This window comes from Herpailurus yagouaroundi, unplaced genomic scaffold, assembly GCF_014898765.1.
Source record: "Herpailurus yagouaroundi ecotype Mexico unplaced genomic scaffold, PumYag 186, whole genome shotgun sequence".
In the NCBI taxonomy this organism is placed as follows: domain Eukaryota; kingdom Metazoa; phylum Chordata; class Mammalia; order Carnivora; family Felidae; genus Herpailurus; species Herpailurus yagouaroundi.
Window position 1 is genome coordinate 40,595,401 of NW_024412417.1, and position 21,514 is coordinate 40,616,914.

Sequence of the window (21,514 nt, forward strand, 5' to 3'; positions counted from 1 at the left end):
GCAGGCAGATTAACTTGCGTCTGAAGTTGGGGGACAGGAGGCTAGAGGCCCGCGTGGGATGTCATGGGCGCCCAGAGGAGGGGTCCGGGCCCCGAGATGGGTACAGGAGTGGTTTCCCAGAGGAGGCAAGGTTGTGATCTGAATAGCTTAGGGAATTAGCCATAGGAGGTCACTGCAGTCCATTGAGAAGCACGGTGTCACAGTTGGAGATGTTGGTCACCCCAAGGCCAGGGAGGCCACTACGACGGGCCTTCCCGCTTCCTCCCTGACCATCTGCCAGCCCCTCACTCGCTCTGCAGGGGCTCCCCAGGGTATCTGCCACTCAGATTCCCCAGGTATGCTCCTGCCCCCTTAGGGTTTGACGATGGCTGTCCCCCATGGGGACACATGGTGTCCCATGGGGGCACATGGACAAGGCTCTCCCCTCCTCCAAACCTCTGGAGCGTGGCCAGCCCCAGCCACCCTCTACCGGCAGCGTTCTGATGACTCCCTCTGAGCACTTCTCACCCTCCTGCAAACATGAGACTCCATTTCCCAACTTTGGAGTTTTATCAGAAGTCCCCTCCGCCACAAGGGATTGCTTGTTGACAGAGGCATTCCCAGCTCTCTGAAGCCCACCTGGCACGGGAGAGCATTCGGTGGATGCTTGTTAATTGAGTTAATGAATGAGCCAGAGTGGGGAGCAGCAGTCTGCACAGAAGCAGGTGGAAAAGGCTTCAGGGCGAAACCTCCCTGATGCCTTCACACAGGTGCGATGCAATGGGGACATAATCCAAGCCAACCTTGTATCTTTTCATTTTTTTGAACCTACGCGCGTATTTCCAAAGGCTAACGGGATGCATATGCCTTTGTAAGGCTCACACCGTGAACTTCCAGAGAAAAGTATTTTGGGACAAGGCTCCCAGCATGCGAGGCGCCCCCGACTGAGCACGGTGCTATCCATCAGGTACAGGCGGGGGGGTTCAGGAAATCCCTGGGCCGGGAACTTCAGTCGCTTGCTTTGATTTCTGTCCTGCCCAGTGGCCAGATGTTTTCAACTGGGCGGCCAAATGAAGACGTTTGCGTCACCAGCAAACAGATGAAGAGAAAAGGAGGCGTAAAGTCAGAAGTCACCAAGCCCTCGCTCTGGTTTCCAGGCAAGCAAAGCAGAGGGGAGCAGCAGTCTGCCGGCCTTAGGGCTGCACAGCTGACCTCTCATCTGGGTCCTGCACTTACGGTTCTGCTCCGTGGGGCGCTCCCTGTGCCCAACCATGGCTGTGCCCAAAAGGGTCCCTCACCCCGGTAAGGGGACCGAAATACCGCCTTAAGAAATGGCTGTGTTTAAAATTCCGATTCTTAGAAATGATGTGAAATGGGCGACTTTGGGGGCGCTTGGGTGGCTTGGTCAGTTATGTGTCAGACTTCGGCTCAGGTCACGATCTCACACTTTGTGAGTTCGAGCCCCGTATCACGCTCTGTGCTGACAGCTCAGGGCCTGGAACCTGCGTCGGATTCTGTGTCTTCCTCTCTCTTTGCCCCTCCCCCACTTGGGCTCTGTCTCTCTCTCTCAAAAATAAATCAACACTAAAGAAAAATTTGAAGTGTGTGACTTTTGTTGTAGTATCTTTAAAAATATTTTATTGGCTTCAGTATGTATATGATACGTGTTATATATAGTATACACACAAATGTATGCATGTTCATGTACAGTATATACATATATACACACATATAGCATGTATATGTATATGTGCACCAAGTTATATAGCACACGAAGCATTTAATATGTGCCTGGCACTGCTTAATTTCCATATCGATCCTATGAAATGGGTCCTATTGTCCTATTTTATAGAGGATGGAAGTGAGGCACAGAAAAGTCAAGTATCTTCTCTAAGGTCACTCAGCTGGTTCCAAGTGGACCTGGGATGTGAGAGCCCCCCCCTCCCATGGCAGCCTGCTTGAAAAGCTACACTCTTAACCTCTGCACCCACACTTCTCATACTATGTTCCCGGGACCGCTGGGGGTCACCGAGGCCCTTCCAGGGAGTTCATGATGCCAAACCATTTTCATAATAATATTAAGATGTCACTTCCTTTTCCCTCTCTCACAAAGGTACAGGGGAGTTTCCCAGAGGTGAGTGACAGGGATTTTACCACAGATCAAATGCAGAAGCAGAGAGGAGAACCCATCTGCTTTCGTTTAAGACACTGAAGAGATTTGTAAAACCATAACAGTCTTCTCACTACTTTTCTGTTTTGGAAAGTAGGTGTTTTTCATATTTGTGTTACCAAGTGATTAATTTATTATTGTTATTTTTTATTTTATCTATGTATTTTTCTTTCTTTGAGAGAGAGAGAGAGAGAGAGAGACGGAGAGAGAGAGAGAGAGAGACGGAGCGCAAGCAGGGGAGGGGCAGAGAGAGAGGGAGGCACAGAATCTGAAGGCAGCTCCCGGCTCTGAGCTGTCAGCACAGAGCCTGACGTGGGGCCCAAACTCATGCACCATGAGATCATGACCTGAGCCGAAGTTGGATGCTTCACCCACAGAGCGACCGAGGCGCCCCTATTATTGTTATTTTTAAATGAAGGAATACATATGAAAAGCACAGCTCAATTTTAATAACCAACCTGGAACATATTAACAGACATCGGCCATGTTGGGACGCCTGGGTGGCTCAGTCGGTTAAGTGTCCGACTCTTGATCTTGGCTCAGGTCTCGATCTCATGGTTCACGGAATCGAGCCCCGCATCGGGCTTCCGTGCTGCCAGCTCAGGGCCTGCTTGGGATTCTCTCCCTCTCTCTCTGCCCCTCCCCTGCTTGTGCGCTCTCTCAAAATAAATAAATAAAGACTTAAAAAACAAACAAACAAACAGATATAAGCCACGTAAACAAATGCTCTTTGGGACCATCAGTAGTGTTTAAGGAGTCCTTAATGAAAAGGAGTCTGAACACAGGCAGCTTATGAACCATGGACCATGCCACGCTGCCCCACGCCAGCATCCCACAGGGTCCTGGGGAGGCTGCACTTGGCAGTTGGGACAGGCCGACCCTTCCTGGCCATGAAGGACTGTCCGTGCAGGATGTAGACACCCCAGGCCCCTATGTGCAAAATTCCCGAAGGCTCCCCAGATGCTGTGACAGCCAATATGCCTCTTCCTGCTGTGGGTGCGTTCCCGTGCATTCTTTGTCTTTCTTGACTGTTTTTATTTCAGAGGGATGACTTTGGAGCCAGAGCTCTCTGGATTCTCAGGGGATTCTGGAATTCTGCACCCCCCCCCCCGGTTTCCACGGTATGTGGGCATGCTGTGCCCCTCCCAGGCCAATGGCACTCTGAGCTTCAAGACCTGTGGAACCTTCAAACCCTGGAGTTCCACAAATGTCCTGAAGCCCACGGTGCCCAGAAACCAGAGCAAAGGGTTTGCAGATGTTGCAGGTGCCCAGAATGTCAGGATCTCTGTTTGTGCAGCAGAAATACATTTCTCCCTGTGAATTACCGACACCCCAGTTTTACAAGTGAACCAGGCACCTCACAGGCTCCAGTCCCACCTGCACATGGCCCAGAGCGCCCTCCCTTCCCCCATCATGGGGCACACTGCTCCCAAGAAAAGAGGGGCCCCAGGACCCCCTCTCTCTCCTACCAGAAGCAGGTTTCTCTGTCTGGACTTCCTGTCTCCTCATTTGCATCTCTTCCCCTCCCCCCTTCCTCCAGGACCTGGACGCAGAGCCCAGCGGAAAGGAGACCCCCTTGCCAACCCCAGACCCCATTCCTGCTGCCTCCAGGCCCTGGTTTTCCCTAGCCCCAGCAGGGATGGGCTTTCAGCTCTTGTCCCCCAGTCTGCCTTCCTCTCTTTGTTCCAAAACAAAGTCACAGCTGGTAACAGGTGGCAAACACATTTTCAGGATCTTTGTCCTGGGAACTTATCTGAAGAGCATAGTTCAAATGAAGGAAAATGCTAAAAGCATAAAGACGCTCACCAAAATATTATTTATAACCATGATGATGATAATGATATATTACATATTATATATATATATATATATATATATATATATACATACACGTATATTATATGCATGTATTCTACAGAAATATGCAGTAACAGAAATGCTTGGGGCACCTGGGTGGCTTCCTCGGTTAAATGTCCAAATCTTGATTTCGGCACAGGTCATGATCTCACGGTTCTTGAGATCAGCACGGAGCCTGCTTGGGATTCTGCCCCCCTCTGCCTCTCCCCCACTTGCACTCATGTGTGCGCTCTCTCTAAATATAGATAAATAAACATTAAAACAAAAGAAATGGTGAAGCCATACAGTACTACCACTTGATGAAACACTACACAACCATACAATGCGACAATTGTTCGTGTCAACTCCAGAAGCGACCCCTGAGAGACCCTCAACCCCATCCAATTACAGACGACGCAACAGGGAAGGACATGGCCCCTGCCCTCGAGGAGGTTCCAGTTAAGTGACTGTACATCTGCTGTGCTTTTGAAATGCAGAGAGCCAATTCCATTCTATTCAACCAACAGAATGGACACCTCCATGCCTCCTGCCCCAAAGCCTCCCCTTCCTTCTCTTTTCCTGATGGCCAATCTCCCAACACAGAGGATATTTTCAGTGCCCGTGAGGAAGTGCCTACGTGAAGACTGTTGAGCAACACGGTGGCATAGCCCTGGGACTTACACGGTCCGCAAGACGGTGCCTGCCAAATGGATTTCGGACGGGCTGGCTTTGGTTCCTTCCCACGTCCTTCTTCCTCCTCCCCATTACGCAGATCAGAAAGTACACTTGGCTATTGCGGCAGGTGTGTTTCCTTAACTTAACCTGAGGCATGCACATCTATAATCAGCAGCTCTTCGTGCTGGCACACAGGCTGAGCTGCAGGCAGCACAGAAATAGCGGCTAATCCCAAAGTTAAAGGACCACTGAGCCCCCAGATGTGGGATCCCTCATTTCCAGGACTCCGAAAGCTGGAAGCAGAAGTCACAAGAAGTGTGGAGGGCTGGTTGATCCCCGGGGGTATTGAAGAAGAGAGAAATAATCCCCAAGGGCACCCAAGCCTGTGAGTAGCCCAGAGGGTGGTCACCTAGCTGTACCACATGTTTTTCAAACCGGCAGCCGGGGCTGGTTCTGTGCGCCCGGCACAAGTGGTCGCCTTCACGTATCCATTCTCGGCCCTGCAGACACAGAGACGTGCCCGGCATGGGTGGGTTTTCAGTTAAGTCCCCATGAAGAGCGAATCACAGTTCTGTTTCCCAAGGAGCTGCCAATCTAACGGGGAAAACACGCACAGGCCATGCAGGGCAGGCAATGTGGTCAAGACACATACAGGGGTATTCCTGGGGATCCAGGGGGAGGATATGGGACAGGCTAGGGGGAAGGATTTCCAGAAGGGGTGACCCTTGAGTCCTGAAGAGGGAGGATTTAAACAAGAAGGTACAAAGAGGGGGCGCCTGGGTGGCTCCGTCAATTAAGCATCCGACTTCGGCTCAGGTCATGATCTCACAGTCTGTGAGTTTGAGCCCCGCGTCAGGCTCTATGCTGCCAGTTCAGAGCCTGGAGCCTGCTTCGGATTCTGTTATCTCCCTCCCTCTCTCTCTCTCTCTCTCTCTGCCCCTCGCCCATTCACACTCTGTCTCTCTCTGTCTCGCAAAAAAAAAAAAAAAAAATGAATAAACGTTAAAAAAAAAAAAAAAGAAGGTACAAAGAGAAGGGTGTTCTAGGTGGAGAGATATGCATATTCAAACCGCGAGTTCCAAGTCCTGGAGGCTGCATGTAGAGTGAATTTATTTAGGATAAACATAGAATATATCTATATCTGCATATGTGTATCCATAGCCATAGCCCCATCTGTGTCTACCATCTGTAGTTCAAGTACCTGACAACTAGCTTTTTCGATTGTGATGGCACCTGTTGTTAAGCTTTGATTGCCTAAACGCTTTGAAGACATCTGTCTCAAAGAAATGCAAGGCCAGCTACAGAACCTGATAAACATCAGGCCGCCCCACCCATCAAGTTCCGCTTTTAGAAAGCCTTGGGTGCCTATGTAACTGAAGGCTTGAGCCACCCCACTTTTCCCCTCCCATGCCCTAAGTCCTGCTTCTACGTTTTAAACTCATCAATAGGGGTGCCTGGGTGGCTCAGTTGGTTCAGCGACCGACTTCGGCTCAGGTCGTGATCTCATGATCCGTGAGTTCGAGCCCCGCGTCGGGCTCTGTGCTGACACCTCAGAGCCTGGAGCCCGTTTCCGATTCTGTGTCTCCCTCTCTCTCTGCCCCTCCCCTGTTCATGCTCTATCTTTCTCTGTCTCAAAAATAAATAAACGTTAAAAAAAATTTAAAAATAAATAAATAAATAAACTCATCAACAAAGAGGAAAGCTGCACCAAGGTAGCGCCCCACCCTCAACCCCAATAAAGGCAGAACTCCTTCTCTGTCCCTCTCTCTCCTGGTGACCTGGCCTTGTGGCCCCGGGCGGTGCTGTGTACCCTCAAGCATCGGTAAATAATAAACCCTATTGTTTCCCAAGGTTTCCCCATAGTTGCTGCTGAGAGGTATTTGCAATCCTAATGAGAAGAGGGCCGCCCCCAGCCACAACACTGACTCTGGTCAGGAGCAATGTCCCCGGGGGGCTCACTAGGAGCAGCAGGGCCCAGGGGAGCGCCCCAGGCAGTCTGAAGGCCAAGACTGACACAGAATGGTACTTGACACACAGCACGGGCAGTTAGGACTGCTGTGTGTCCAGAAGGGTCCTAAGCGTTTTTACATATATTAACATATTTAATGCTCGCATCACTGACATCTACCGCGTCCATTCTGCAGATGAGGACATGCAGATCAAGACAGGTTAAGTGGCCCGCCCAATATGGTACAGTACCCAAGTCAAGTGTGACTTAGACTCAGACTATCTGTCTTACCAGTCTACACTCACGGGCGCCTGGGTGGCTCGGTAGGCCGAGCGTCCGACTTGGGCTCAGGTCATGATGTCAGGGTTCGTGAGTTCGAGCCCCGCGTCGGGCTCTGTGCGGACAGCTCAGAGCCTGGAGCCTCCTTCGGATTCTGTGTCCGCCTCTCTCTCTGCCCCTCACCTGCTTGTATTCTGCCTCTCTCAAAAATAAATAAACATTGAAAAAAAAAAAAACATTCTAATACTCTCAATAGTATTCTTGAAATTACTCTGTGGTTCACAGAAGGTGGGGTGGGGCAGTGATAGGCTGGGGTCCCAGGTGGGGCCCGGGTCATGGTGAGCTGTGTCCTGCTGTGGAATTTGGACTCTGTCCCAGGGCCATTAGGGACGTGGACACTGAAAAGAGGGAGGACATGACTGAATGCCCCTTAGGAACAAAGGTTATGGGTGAATGCCCAAGTGTTTACCATCCGGGCACGAGTGGAATAAACATCAGTCATTTGAGGCCCACTCAGTCTGGGGGCTTGGCTTCCAGAATCACACAGAAAACTTCCACGCATCTGGTGGCCCCCCTTCTTGGGGCACGAATACTATCAAGGCCACGGGGCCTGGCCGCAATGGTTACCCCAGAACGTCCACCCTCCCGTGGAAGAAATTCTGCTACAGCCTCACGGCTCACCCCGCTCTGGCTCAGCTATGAATAACCACAGACACGAGGGGTCAGCACCGGTCACGGGCCAGGCACCGCGCCCCGCTTTGTGCGCACCCTCTTACCCCGATAGGCCCTCGCAGGTGGGTGCTCCACTGTCTTCCTTACAAACGGGCATCCAGGTCACAGAGCCGGAGAGAGACAGACGGAGGAGGCGCCAGGCCCAGTCCACCCTGAGATCTATTCCAGTGAACCCTCGGAGCTTTCATATCCCTGTGGGGTCCACCTCGCCTGCCGGGCGGGACCAGCCGCATCTTCTCAAGGGAACGACGAGGCTCAGCAGGTTAAGGACCCGCGGCTGGCAGGTGCGGGGTCGCAGCGAGCTTGGGGTGAGGCTTGTGGCTTGTTGCTTCCCCCCTTCCAGCCTGGCTGTCGGCCAGAACTGGATCTTTGAGCACCCAGGGAGGCCCATGCCCTGCTGCAACTGCCCCGGTCTCAGCTGTGGGTGCCTGACCTTTCTAGAAGATACTAATGATGCCTGTAAAGTGCGCCTCCCTCAACAACTGTAAGGAGCGTGCGCTCCCAAGGCCAGAGGGTGTGTGGGTCCCCAGCTCCGTTTTACAAACGAGGTAACAGGTGCAGGGAGACACTGATACCAAGGGCACCAGGACCAGTGAGGGATCTATGGAGGCCGCGGGAAGATACGCCGTGCAATGTGGCTGGGAACAAGTGCGAGCAGAGGGAGAGAGCAGAAGCCTGCCCTGGAAGCGGCATGAGAGCAGAAACCAGGTCTCAGCTCCTTACCGCTGCGTCTCCAGTGTCGGGCACTCAGAAACTACCTGCGAATGAGCCTGTCCAGGAAGGGCGGGGGGTGATGGGGGGGAAGCTGAGAGGGAGTTTCAAGCACTGTTAACACGCAGTTAACGTCTACTCTCGTTTTCTCCGTGTCCCACCTCCGCACCTGCAATCAAGCCCTGGGACGTGTCTGTCGCTAGAGCTCCTTGCGTGCATCAGTCCACAATCCACGAGTTCTGGGACCGTACTTTGGCCCTTCTCCTAACCTTGGCCACTCGGGCTGTCTCTGATGCGCTGCTATAAAGGAATCAGGCAGTGAGGATCATGGAGGGACGGGCACCACAGCAAGCGGACTGGGCTCCAGAGGCCGACCACGTGGCTTGGAAGCCCAGCTCCCGCACCTGCTGGCAGCTGTGCATCCGCGGTTAAGTTACCCAGCCACTCTGTGCCTCGATCTGGTCCCATCTCTGGTGAAACAGAGCAGGGAGCCCCCAGGGGGGGTTAAACGTGTCAATGCGCAGGGCTCTTAGAAGAGCACGTGACCCGCAGTCAGACCTTCTGGCAAACAGTCTGTCAGCACTTATACTCGCGAAGTTCAGGTTGATTCCTTAGAACACAATCCTGGAAGTGGGATCGTAAGGTAGACAGATCCCTTGTAGATGGCAAGGAAATTGCCTTTGAAAGTCTAAGAAGAGAAAGGTCTTTAGCCCTAACGGATTAGCCCAAGAACAAGGGCTTGGGGGACCTAAGGAGCCAGCCTTTCTGCCGAGCTCTGTCCAGCCTCCTGCTGTAAGGCACCCCCTGTGCTCCGGGTACCCCGGGAGAGAGAGCACTCTCACCCACGCCGCAGGAGGTCCCGGCCCCGGGAAGCTTAGGCCCCAGCCCCTGGCAGCACCCCACTTAGCTGGGGCTTGTCTTTCACTTGAAACTCATAATTCGTATCGTTATTTCTCAAAGAGAACTCCCAAATTGTCTTAGCTTCAGGCCTCCCCCACACTCCGAACTGAAAGTGCGCACACTCTTGACTTGTTCATTTGTCTGCTTCTCCCATCAAAGTATTAATATCTCAAGGGACAGAGCTCTTGTCTTCCCCTTTTGTCCTCCCTCTCCACCCGTCAGCCCGGCTGGGTGCTTGGCATAGTGCCAGGGACCCAGAGCCTCTGCTGCATGAATGAATGAATGAATGAATGCATGCATGCATGAACGAACGAACGCATGGATGAGAAGGAAGGAAAAACACAGCCCGAACCGAAACCTCTCTGCTAATTCTACTCACTCCGCTAGGACGGCCTCCTTAAAATCGTCGGGTACAAGGTGCTGGCCAGTCTTCAGAGGCTCAAAGCCGGGGCCCCCGGGTCTCCTCTCTTCCAGGGGAACAGCCCCTGTTCCCCAGCCCTTGCTCTTCTCTTAAAGGTTATCAGCAATAGAAATTCCATCTGGGTCTCACTGCTGTCCGTATCTCTGACCAGCAACACTGCCTCTTATCTAGTGAGGCTGCCTTCGCCTCCAGTCCGCCTCTGGGCCCGCTGGTAACATTTATGTTTTTGGAGGAAATGCTTGAGTCCTGAGGGATAATGCCCACTTACATGGCTCTTCGAGCCTGAAAAGATACACTAGAACACACGGGCCTGGCTTTCCAGGGCGAACGCCAGGGAGGAGTCCCCGTGGGTCCTCTGATCGGGGGCCTCCTCACCTTCACTGTTGTGCTCTCCTCTGGGCGGTGTCACTGGGTTCCACTGACAGCTCCTCCTGGACCAGCATCCTACACCCGTCCCCACCTGTCCCCCCGCCCTGCCGCCCGCATGGTTAGGTGCCTGCTTACTGCCAGTCTCTTCCTCTTCCCCACTCTCTGCTAGGACGTGAGCTCCCTTTGTCTGCCCAGGACAGTGCCTGGCACATAGAAAGAGCTCAGGAATCGTTGTTAACGCACACGCTATTCACACTAGCATTCGTCAAATTCACAACCTACAATCGTTCTGCTGGGAGCTAGGGATACAAAAGCCTCTGAGCTTAAGCAACTGGGCCAGGAATACCCCTACTGCAAGACAGGAAATGCCCTCTCCCCGGGAGACGCCCACTTCCGCATTCACACCCTCAACCTGATCAAGGTCTTTGCAAGCCCAGGAGAGCAGCCACACAACACCCCTCCCCCCACGAAAAGGCTCGTGCGCACATACACACAGTCCCCCACGGCTGCACGCTCCTGCGCCCCATGTGCATCTCTGCACACCCTGTTGTGTGTTTCGCGACTCCGTCAGGGACGCCGCCTGTAAACATTTCCTGGGGAGTGAAGGAAGTGACCACCACCGTGCCGTGGCCTTCCTGCTGCTCTGGGCGTCAGCGGTCTTGGATCCACGGGGGACGAACAGTTGCCCCGCCTTTGGCTCGGCTTTTCATCCGAGGCAGCGGGGTCTCCCCCGGCCATCTGGTCCAGTGCCAACAGGCAAACAGGCACCCGCTGTAAACTTGCCACATTTACCAGCCGTGCCGCTTTGCGTAAGTTAATTCTCCTTTCTCGTTTCCTCATCCGTACGTGGGCCACTGGGCTGTTATGAGCGGTCACGGTAAGGGAAGAGTTTGGAACAGGGCCTGATCTATAGTTTATTTAAATAAATGGGATGGTCTGTGGTATTGGCACTGGGCCTGGGTGACTGTTCAGCGTCAGGAAGACAGATGTGGATATCAAGAACGTTGTAGCCAGCATCTCCCGTGTGCGCTCGTGGTGTTTTTAATACATCAGTTGATTTAGAAACGATCTCGATGATGTACCTATGTATGGATATTCACATACATATGACGTATATGGGTGTATATACAGATGTGTATACACAGGTCTATAAATACGGATATGTGTATATGTATGACAAATCTATATGTATACACATGCACACACACACACACACACACACACACACACACACACTGCCCATTTCTCAGCTCTGCCTGCTCAGAGGGCCTAGAGGCAATGCTCCCTCAGTAGCAATGGACACATCTTGTGACCAGAGGATATTTCTAGATGCCATTCTCCACCGAAAGGATCCCAGGCTCCTTGACCAACTGCTGATTCCATCCTTAACCAACTGATAAAGCCAACAATGCAGGAATGGGACAGCCCAGCATCAGCCTTCCAATGTGAGGCCTTCAGGACACCCCACGAGCTCTGTGGGATGCCTGGCAAAAGCATACAATCTAAATCGGATCACGAGGGAGCATCAAACACTGAGGGGGAGTCTGAAAAATAATTGGCTTGAACATGTCAAAAATGTCACGAAATGTAAGACTAAGGAAGTTTTCCAAGAAGGGCACATACCAAATGGGCTTTCTTTTGCTATGAAGGACCTCGCAGAGGGCAACTGCTGAAATCTGAATAAGGCCTAAGGATCAGATAATAGTAGCAAGTCAATGTTAAGTTTCGGCCTCAGTTGTATGGTCATTGTAAGAATTTTCTGATTTTAGGAAAAAATGGAGAGAGGAAAGGATAGAACAAAAATAATAAAATGTTAACACTTAAGGAATCCGAGTGAATGGTACCCGGGAATCTTTGGGGGCTGTTTTTTGCAACTTATCTGTAAATTTGCAATTATATCAAGACAAAGTCATTGGAAAAAAAAAATCAATTGAAAAGAATACCCTGGGTTCACATACTGAGAAAAAGTGAATATAGTGCTTAGCACAATAATCTGAAGCTCTTATAATATTATTGTTACCAGAACAGTGTACCCAGCACGTAATAAGCTGAAAATGGATAGATGATATTATCACTGTCAATATCATCACCATCACCCCTGTTATCCCTGATGTGCTTGATACTAACTACACAAAACTCAATACCTTTTCTTACTGTGACTTCTAATTGCTTCATATCTGCATTCAACTCCATCGTCTGAAGGTCCGTTATGGAAACACCCGTTTCAGGTGCTTCCAGCCCTCACCTGCAATGGTGCTGAGTTTGAAGACCAACCAAGAGAAGAGAGGTAGGGCCCATTCAGATCTACACGTACGGACACATATCAATTCAATCTTTTGCCATCGTCCGAATCTCTGCTTTGTTCTTGCTAGTTCCTGGGCAACCCAAGGTCGACTAAGCCCAGCTCCTAAAGACACAACCTAGGGCCTTTGCCTATAGACCTCCGGGATACCTAGAGTTTTTCTGTTCCCTCTTCAGACCCATCGGTAAACACTGGGCATCTCAGTGACTGGGCCTCTTATTCTGCACTGCACTGCCTTATTCGATAAGAGGAACCTCCTATTACACCCCCAGTCCTGACCCATCCAAGATGGCGGGACTATTGCCAAGTCCAAGCTTCTCCCCAAGGGTCTTCTGTGCTCAGACCATTTCTGGGATGTGGTAAGGTCCCAATCATCATTAATGTGTGTAACACGTTCTTTAAAAGAAAACCCACAGTCCTTTTGTCCCCATCACTCCTCATTCTCTCAAGACTCACAGAAATCATACCTTTAGCTCATTTTCCCCCTCTCTTCGTTTCTCACCTCCCTTGCCCCTATCTTCAGCCTACGGAGACACTATGGCCATTGCCTCTTCCCCTTTTCAGGAGACCCCATACTGTGTCTGACCTTCCTATGACCACAGAAAGGCTCATATTTGTATCAACCTATTTGTATATATAAAACCGATAAATCCTAAGGTCCAAGTGGCTTAGTTTTTACATGGAGTTATATACAGCAACCACAGGTTGGCTGTCCAAAGAAATTTTAAAAGCAATTCCATGTTTATAGACAGGCAGGTAGACACAGATATAGATGTCCTCACCAATAATCATATAGAACAGCCACACACACACACACATACATGCACCAACCTTCCTTCTTCCACAGTGGTTGCCATGATATCCAAGCTGAGTTAAACGCTGGCAGATCGAAGAGAGACAGCCCAGGGCAGGGCGATCAAAGTTTCCCCAAGCCCGCCTTCCTCACTGATGGAAACGTTCTCAATGTGCACGGTCCAAAATGGTAGCCATGGGTCACATGTGGCTACTGGGCACTTGAAATGTGGTGAGTGTTGAGTGAGGGCTGAATTTTTAATTTTGTTTAATTTTAATGAATGAACACTTAAATAGCTGTATATGGAGTGGCTACCTGCGGACAGCTTAACTCTAGTCCAGGGCCTGGCACGCTTTTTCCATTAAGGACCAGACTAAATATTTCAGGCTCTCAGGCCACACAGCCTCTGTCACCACTGCTGGTGTGCTGTGACAGCAACCACAGACATACTTGAACAGAGGAGTGTGGCTGGGTACCCATAAAACTTTATTTATAAAAAATGGCCAGGCCAGTTTTGTCCTGTGGGTCATAGTTGTTTGCTGATGCTCACTCCAGCACAGCGTCATTCCAGACCTTCTTTGAGATGGCAGGCATTGGCCATACGAGGCTGTTCCCAACCCGGTTTTTAAGTACTTGCTTAATGAAAACACAGAAGGCTTCCCTTTCAAGAAAAAGAGGTCACTTGACATCCTAACGGTCCTACATTTTTCCCTTTAGGAGAAAGCCTTCCCTCTTAACGGAATGTCCCCGGGGAGGGCAGGCCAAATTATAAAGAGATCACGACGAGACATCTCTCCTCCGCGACTCAAGATTATTCTACGGAAGAAACCAGAAAAGACAATACCTCTCACTCGTGCAAGGGGAAGAGAGCAGTCATTTACCTAAGTATGCCCAGGGAATGTCCACTTCCGGTCCTGGCCACAAAGCTCAAAACGTTTGCTCGCCACAGCCCCTGGCGATGATGATCACTTCTGGCATTTCCAGGTCAGAAAGGTGGAGTCTGAAAACGGTCCCAACTGGAAGGGAAGAGGAAGAGGAGAAAAGCTGAAGTCATTGTTGACATTTTGCTCATTCGTGGTCTTTTGAAAATGACTCAGGACGATTAAAAGCCACTCGCCCAATGCCCCACACACCCACCCAGTGATTTATACATCAAGTATTTTTTTGAAAGAAACACCTATCCCGTTCAGTGCACACAGCCAAGCACCAGAGACAGAAAGTTGAGTAAACCATAGTCCACACCTTTAAGAAGCTCAGGCTGGTGGAGAGGACGGAAAAATAAATAAGCATCTCATGGCAACACGATACAAGGACGTGAATGATATTTGGCAGAGCGAAGGGAGAAATGACCAACCCAGGAGGAGGCCAGATGGATCGTTTCAGCTGCTCCTTGCTCAAGTGAAACGCCTTTTGGCAAAAAGAAAAGGGTTGGGGAAAGGGTCTCTGAGGAAGACGATAAAAGAAAAATGTATGTGAGATCAGGGCTAGGGTGCACCAGGGAGGCCGGGTGGGAGATGGTTTGGGAAGGCCTCACCCTTGAGTAAGAACAGAGACCCTCAGTTGAGTTCCTACTTTCCCCCAAGCACTGAGAGATGTACCGACCACACGTTGTCTCACGAAATCCCTGGGGTGGTCTCCAGGATCATTCCCATTCAATGGATGGGCAGCTGGAGCTGGGAGAGCTCCTGGGAGCAACCCTGAGCAAGATGACAAAGGCAGTAAGGGGTAGAGAGCGGCCCCCAAGGGGACACCCCCATTCTGTCTGGTTCTACTGTCCTCGTCTTAGCCGCCAGGACAGGTGTGTACGGTAACGGCCCCTCCCATTTGCTCTGGCCACCGTGTACGCACGCTCCTTTGCAGAGTGGTTTTGCTCCCTCTCCCCACGTGAACTGAGGTCCACTTCTCCACCCTCTGAATCCGAACGTGGCCATGTCACTTGCTTTTAGCCAGTGAGCCAATAACAAAAGACGAAAAGCTTCAAAGGCGCTTGTGCCCAAAACTTCCCCTTCCTCGCTGCTAGGAATCACTCTGGGGCCACATTGGCCCCTGAGCTGGTCCCCTGGAGGAGGACAAACACCATGGGAGAGGCCCCAGGCATGCCAGCCAGCCCAGCTCCCCCCCCCCACCCCCCAGTGCGTGGACCACGTCACTGAGTCCCAGCCAAGCTGCTAGGACCACAAGGAGCATCCAATCAACCCACAGATTCAGGAGAGATAACAAGTGTTTGCTGTTTAAGGCACTAAGGTTTGGAGCTGCTTGTTACGCAGGGAAAGCTCACCGATGCAATCACTAAGTAAGCTTTACACTGCCGGCAACGGTCATAAAACACGATCAACTTGCAACTTACAAAGACAGGTTAATGGGGGATGGGCATTGAGGAGGGCACTTGTTGGGATGAACACTGGGGTGGCTATATGTGAGAGACGAATCACTGAACTCTACTCCTGAAATCACTATTACACTATATGTTAACTAACTTGGGTTTCATTTTTTTTTTTTAACCATCACGATAATAAAACGAAAGATCGGCCTGTGTGGGTGATTGCCCAGAGAGGAGGAGGGCCAGAACTAAGACAGGGCTGTGGGATAAAGGAGATATGGGAGGTTCAAGAGCTATTTTAGATGTAAGGTCAACAGGATTTAGTTACAGACCGACCCACGATTTGTCTAAAGGCGCCTGGTGTTGACAATAAACAGATTCTATTTGGAGCTCGCTGAGGGGGCGGGATGTGGCCACAGACGACACGCGAAGTGGCCCGAGCCACAGCAGTTGGGGCTCAGTGTCACAGCAAATGCAAGCACCCGGGATGGAACTTTCTTTTCAGCCCCTGTTGTCTGAAAGAAGAATTAAGGTGAGCTGCTCACTGCCCCAGCCTCCTGACTGGACCTGCCTTTCCCACCTCCTCTGATGCCTTTCCCTGCTCTTGGCAGCCCCCGGAGGGATCCGTGTAAATTGCAACCCCGACCTTCCTCCCTCCCATCACCAGCTGGCACTGTCCTCTTTCCCTCTGTGCTGTCCACACGCTCTTTGGATTTCAGTATCGACGGCCTCTCCCAGGGACAGCTTTGCCGGGCGCCTCGAAGAGGCCAGTCCCCGCCACTGCCCAGAATTCCCTGCGCTCCCAAACAGCATGCGCCACTGGCCTGATAACTCCCTGGGGTCACAGGTGTGCCCGTGCTACATGTCATTCCGCCACCACCACCTGGCACGCGGCTTACCGCGTGGGACAAAGTCAGTTCCCGTTTCCTGAGTGAGAGAACGAACAGAAACATTCACGTGTCACCCGTCCGAGATGTTTTCTTTAACGTACTCCCTTCCACACTCCAAGCTGGGTTAGCCACCTTGCCGTCGGGCACCCGCGGCTTGCTGTGCTTACCTTCATTCGTTTGCGCGGGATTCCTGGCCCCGACCTGGCGAGCTTGCAACTGCGGGGCTTTTCCAAACTACAGCTGTCCCCCAGGTGTTGCCCACCTTCCGTGGCCTCCGTTTCTCAGCTCCTGACACACAACTGGGGCGCTAAGCGCGCAGAGAAGGTAACTACCCCACTCTGCACCTGTTGGTCCCAGGGAGCAGCCTAGCTATTATGCACGGAGATTCTCCTGGCCTTTGCTTTTCAACACGCACCCCGAAAACCTCTTCCGAGGTGGCTCTCTTCCCACAGCACCCTGCCCTCTTGCATCTCCCTACGTTCCACGTGCTTCCCTACCTTTCCTCTCCCGAGCCTTCGCCCTTTCATTTCTATCTATCCAATCGGTAGCCGCTCCCGGCCCAGGCCCTCAGAAGCAACTGCTGGGTTTAAACCAGATCTGGAAGCAAAACACACGTCCACCAACTCTATCTGCTACGTGGGAGGTGAGGGCCCATAAGTCATTCCTTCTTTACCCCTAACAGCATCACCATCGGCGAGCCCCCTGACGTTCTTTTTGACGTTCCTTCCCATCATGCAATAGAACACGATACATCTCGTCAGGGGGTTTTGTTCTCTGATTTTGTTTCTTTGGGGAGCAGAGGAGGGGGCTGGAGGCAAAACTCTGCATCACCCCTGGAGGAGTGCGGCCGGTTCGCTTAATAAATCATGGCTTTCTCCTCCACGCGAGAAGTGATGACCCGGATAACTGTGAACGCTGGGCCCCGCTGAGTAATATCGCTGCCCTTTGAAGGTACAGGAGTCTGTTCCCAGAGGCCGGTGGCCATGTCATACTCCAAAATAATGTGCCTGGCTGCCGGAGGTGCGACAGACCAGGAGAGGCGGGTCAAGCCAGGCTGCGTGACTGTAGACAAACGGCCTTTCTCTGAGCCTTAAAGTTTGCTCCTTAGTAAAACGGACACCGCACCTGCTTCCACTACTTTGCAAGGCTCTACTGCGAAACAAGCGGATAAAAACCAACATGAAATCGCTTTAACAACAACGGCAATGAAGTAAAACTCGCAGTAGTGAGAGCCTCCGAGACCACTTGTAACGGCTCATGGGCACTTTCCCAAACTAAGCCCTGTGTTCTCCAACGCTCTGCTAATCTTCACAAGGATGTCATGTGAACTATTATTTGCATCATTTTGCGGATGAGTACCTGGCGGCTTGAAGAGGCTAAGCAACTCGTTCAAGGCCGCAGTCAAGACTGGAGGCCGAGTGATAAACCAATTCCTACCCTGCCTAGCACGGCGTGGTTCACGATGGCGCTCACTGAGCCTCGGGTGCGCCCGTTGAGCTCGCTGCTCGGCCCTGGCAGGGACCACAGCACACTCTTGGGTTCTGCCCGTGAGGAGCCCGCCCAGTGGGGAGGGGTGCGGGCACACAGCCGGCAGCCGCGCCACCCTGCACCCCAGGGGGAGCCTGTCAGTGCACAAGTGGGTGGTTTCTTAATCCGAGTTCCTGTCCGGAACACGATGATCACGACCGTGGAGAGTGCGATGAACACAGAGACGGGCAGATCTGTCTGCCACGGGGACGGGCGACCCAGATGTAGGCAGGTGCAGGGACGGATCAGAAGCTGGGCAGTGAGATGACCCAGAAACGCCTGGAGTAAGAGCCGGGTACCCGGAGCAGGGCTGCTGGCCAGCTGGGAGCAGGGTGCAGGGCAGGGGAGCCACGGGTGCCTGGGCCGGCTCCAGGGTAGAGGAGTTGAGCGGCCCCTCCCTGAGGCAGCCGTGTCCCCCCTCTCGCGGCCCAGGGGCTGAGGAAGCCGGCCCGGCCTGGCGGGCTGGCAGGAAGGGCCCTGTACCCGGCAGGAAGTACACACGCATGTCCTGGGAGGGCTGTCCTCTCGTGCGTCCCCTCCCCCTCTGACAGAGCTTCAGTCGGGGGCGGTTTCTCCCACCCAGTGGATTTCTGAATTCGGAGGCCAGGCGCTGGTCTGGCAGCTTCGGGGAGACGTTATGATTACTGACAGCGAATGGATGGATGTGGACGACGAGGCCAGCAGCGGGCTAAGCAGCCTGTGCGCATGATTTCATTCGGTCTGCGCAGCAGTCGTCTGGTGGCCGGGGGCAGGCTGACCCCCATTTCAAAGATGTGGAAACTGACGCTCTGAAAGCATTAGGTCGTTTTCCCAAGGCCGCAGGTTCGGCAAGGGGCAGAGGTGCAATTCAAAGTCAGGGTCGCCTCGCACACAGACCCGTCTCCTCACCTTCTGGCCCGGCTGGGCTCTAGAAGGTCGTCTCCCCACCTCACACCCCACAGATGTGTAAGTTGGCGGTGGGGGGGGGGGGGCGGGCTGGGGCGGCTCACTGGCCTGCACCTCCGCTCTGGGCTCCCTAACATCATCGGTTGGCTCCCAGCTCTGCAGCGGCTTCAGCTTCTGGTTCCCAGCACCGAGTTCAGTCTGTTCTCCAAGCCCAGAGAAATAAAGATGTGGGAACTTCTCACCCGAGGCAAACACCCCAAACACGGCTGGCCGTCACTCCCGTGAGCACCGGGCCGCTCCCTCCCATCCGCCGCCAGCCTCAGTCTCTTGGTTTTCCAACAACGCAGGTCTGGCTACGCCTCTTTCTAGAAGCAGGTAAAGAAACCTCGGTCGTACCTCACTATGAAAAACTGAAGGTTGCTCAGAACCCCCAAACCGCAATCTCGCCATTTTACTCTCTTACAACCCGCTTCCTCCAAGCACACGAGGGGGGGGGGGTGCCCTGCTTCCATCTCGGGGTTCCTCCATGAGGTCCCCTGGGCGCTGGCTCTCTCGCCCGTCGTTGCCACTGTCGCCAGATCCCACCGTCTTCCAGCTTCAAGACTGTCTGTTCTCTGGGGCTTTCCCCCAGGCCCCGTCCTCTCCTGTTCTGTTGAGCCCAACTCCCAGCCAGGAAGATGGGCGGTGCGGCCACAGAGCACCAGGGGGAAGACCGAGGCTCGGACATGGACGTCACCTGCCCCAGTCTCAGAGATGACAAACGGTGGCCCCCACACTCTGCCCCGGAGCCCGTGTTCTCCTGGCCCTCGCCGCCCCCTCCGGCCCCAGGCCTTCCCGGAGGTGTCCCCTCGGCCGTCCTCGCTGGGGAACCTGAATTCGCCTTCAGAGCGGGGAGACAGACGCTGGAGGCCTAGCAGCCTCCTCTGGGCCTCCCGGCTTCTCTGCACGGCCCAGAATCGCGCTCAGATCTAGGAGGGATTGTGAAATAAGACGCCTGGGTCTGTTTTCCCAGCAACCGCGGCCTAATTAGGGAGGCACAACTATGTACTTTTGAACAACAGTTTGTGGACGAGGGAAAAGAAGGAGGGCGGGGGTGGGGGGGGGAGGAAGAAAAAGGGAAGGAAGTGAAGAAAGCAAAGTTGTGCTGACCATGGAAACCTTGAGCCAGAGGACAGGGCTGGCATCACTCAGAGTCTGTCCGTGCTGAATGTGACCTGGAGTGCCACCATTAACCGTCCTATTTATAGCCCTTTGAAATACGGCTTGGTGAAGTGGGGGGGAGGGGGGACTTCTTTCTTTTGGCCTCTTATCTGATTCTTCAGAACAAAGGGAAGGGAAGGGAGGTGGGGGGCAGGTTGGCAGGGGTGTGTGAGTGCGGGCGGTCAGACCAGACACACTGGACCCAGGAAACGTCTGCCACGTGGGTGTGTCACAGCAGGATCTGGTGACGCGAGATGGGGGGGGGGGTAACAGCCCCCCCCAAGCCCCGCTCGACTCAACCTGGGGGACCGTAGGCCCAACGGCCAACTTTAATGAACCTCAGCTCTCCCAACTGTCAAAACACTGATAACAATAATGACCGCAGAGCCCTGGTTAGAACGTTAAACGAGCCCGAGATGTCCAGCACGCGGTATTTCCTGAGCAGAAACTCCGGAGGGATAAAAGGTCAGACGGCCGCCAGAATTTACAAAACGCAAGCCAGCCTTGCTCAGAGGGAGGTCTACAGGAGCCCGTGGGCAGGGGTGGTCTGGGAGGCTGTGGTGTAAGCACTGTGCCAACAGAGCAGCGGAGAGGGCTTGGCGCAGGGGGTCACGTAGGAGACCCGGCCGCTGGGGACCCTGGCTGCTGGCCTGGGGAGGACAAGGGAGGCTCGCTCTCTAGGACACCCCGAGCTTCCCAAGTCGGGCAGAAACCCAGCGGTAAAGGCAGGACTTGGCAGCTGTGAACTGCGGGCTGGCTTCTCGCCCCGGCTTTGCCCGCTAACGGGCTGAGGAATCACACAGGTTGGCCCTCTGTCTGCTTAGCTGTGAAGTAGGGGGCAGGGAATATCTAAAATGTCACGTCAAAGTCTTAGGTGCCTCCAGGGTCCAGTGCCACCCCCAAGCTTCATAAGCCCAGACCACTTCTCAGCCTTAAATTCGGACAGCCCCAGAGCTGCACCCTGTCACCTCCTCCAGGAAGCCCTCCACGGCTGGAAGGTCTGTGTGGCAAGGAGCTTCCTAACCCACAGAGGTGACCAGAGAGCAAAGGGTCACTGCGTGGGGCACGGATGTCGCCTATCGCTAGCGGTGTTCAAGCAGACGCAGAACCACCACAGGGGAGGGTGGAAGGGAGGAAACAATTCTCGGGACACCGTGCAAGGGGTTTCTACACTTGAACAAGGATCATGACGACCAAAGCAAGCACTTCGAGTGGGCACTCTGCAGGGCACCGTTCTAAACACTAAGTACCAACTCATTTAGTGCTCGTTTAGTACCTACTGGGAGGTGGGTACTATTACCCGTATTTTATTGATGAGGAATGGAGGCACAGAGAGGTTAGGCAACTCGCTCAAGGTCACACAGCTAAGACGCGGCACAGCCAGTACCTTTATTGAGCGAATCAATGAATGACTCAGTAGATGAATAATTGCAATCTTGGAACAGGGGAAGGTTAAACAAGGGCACTGCTAAGCCTCTTTGCGAATGCTGGGATTTTACAATTCCTTCTTGTTTCATGCTCTATAAACATGCAACGTCTGTAATGTGTTATTCAATCTACTCAAACACACCTTCCTT

The 21,514-nt window shown here is 52.9% G+C and overlaps 1 protein-coding gene across 1 annotated transcript in view; it reads right to left on the reverse strand.

Annotated features, from left to right (window-relative positions):
- Nucleotides 1-21,514, reverse strand: part of ST3GAL1 (ST3 beta-galactoside alpha-2,3-sialyltransferase 1) — a 95,815-nt gene that overhangs the window by 64,293 nt on the left and 10,008 nt on the right. The window contains exon 2 of the mRNA XM_040494602.1: nucleotides 13,997-14,131. The gene's annotated coding sequence lies outside the window, so the exon portion shown is untranslated. The remainder of the gene's footprint in view (nucleotides 1-13,996; nucleotides 14,132-21,514) is intronic.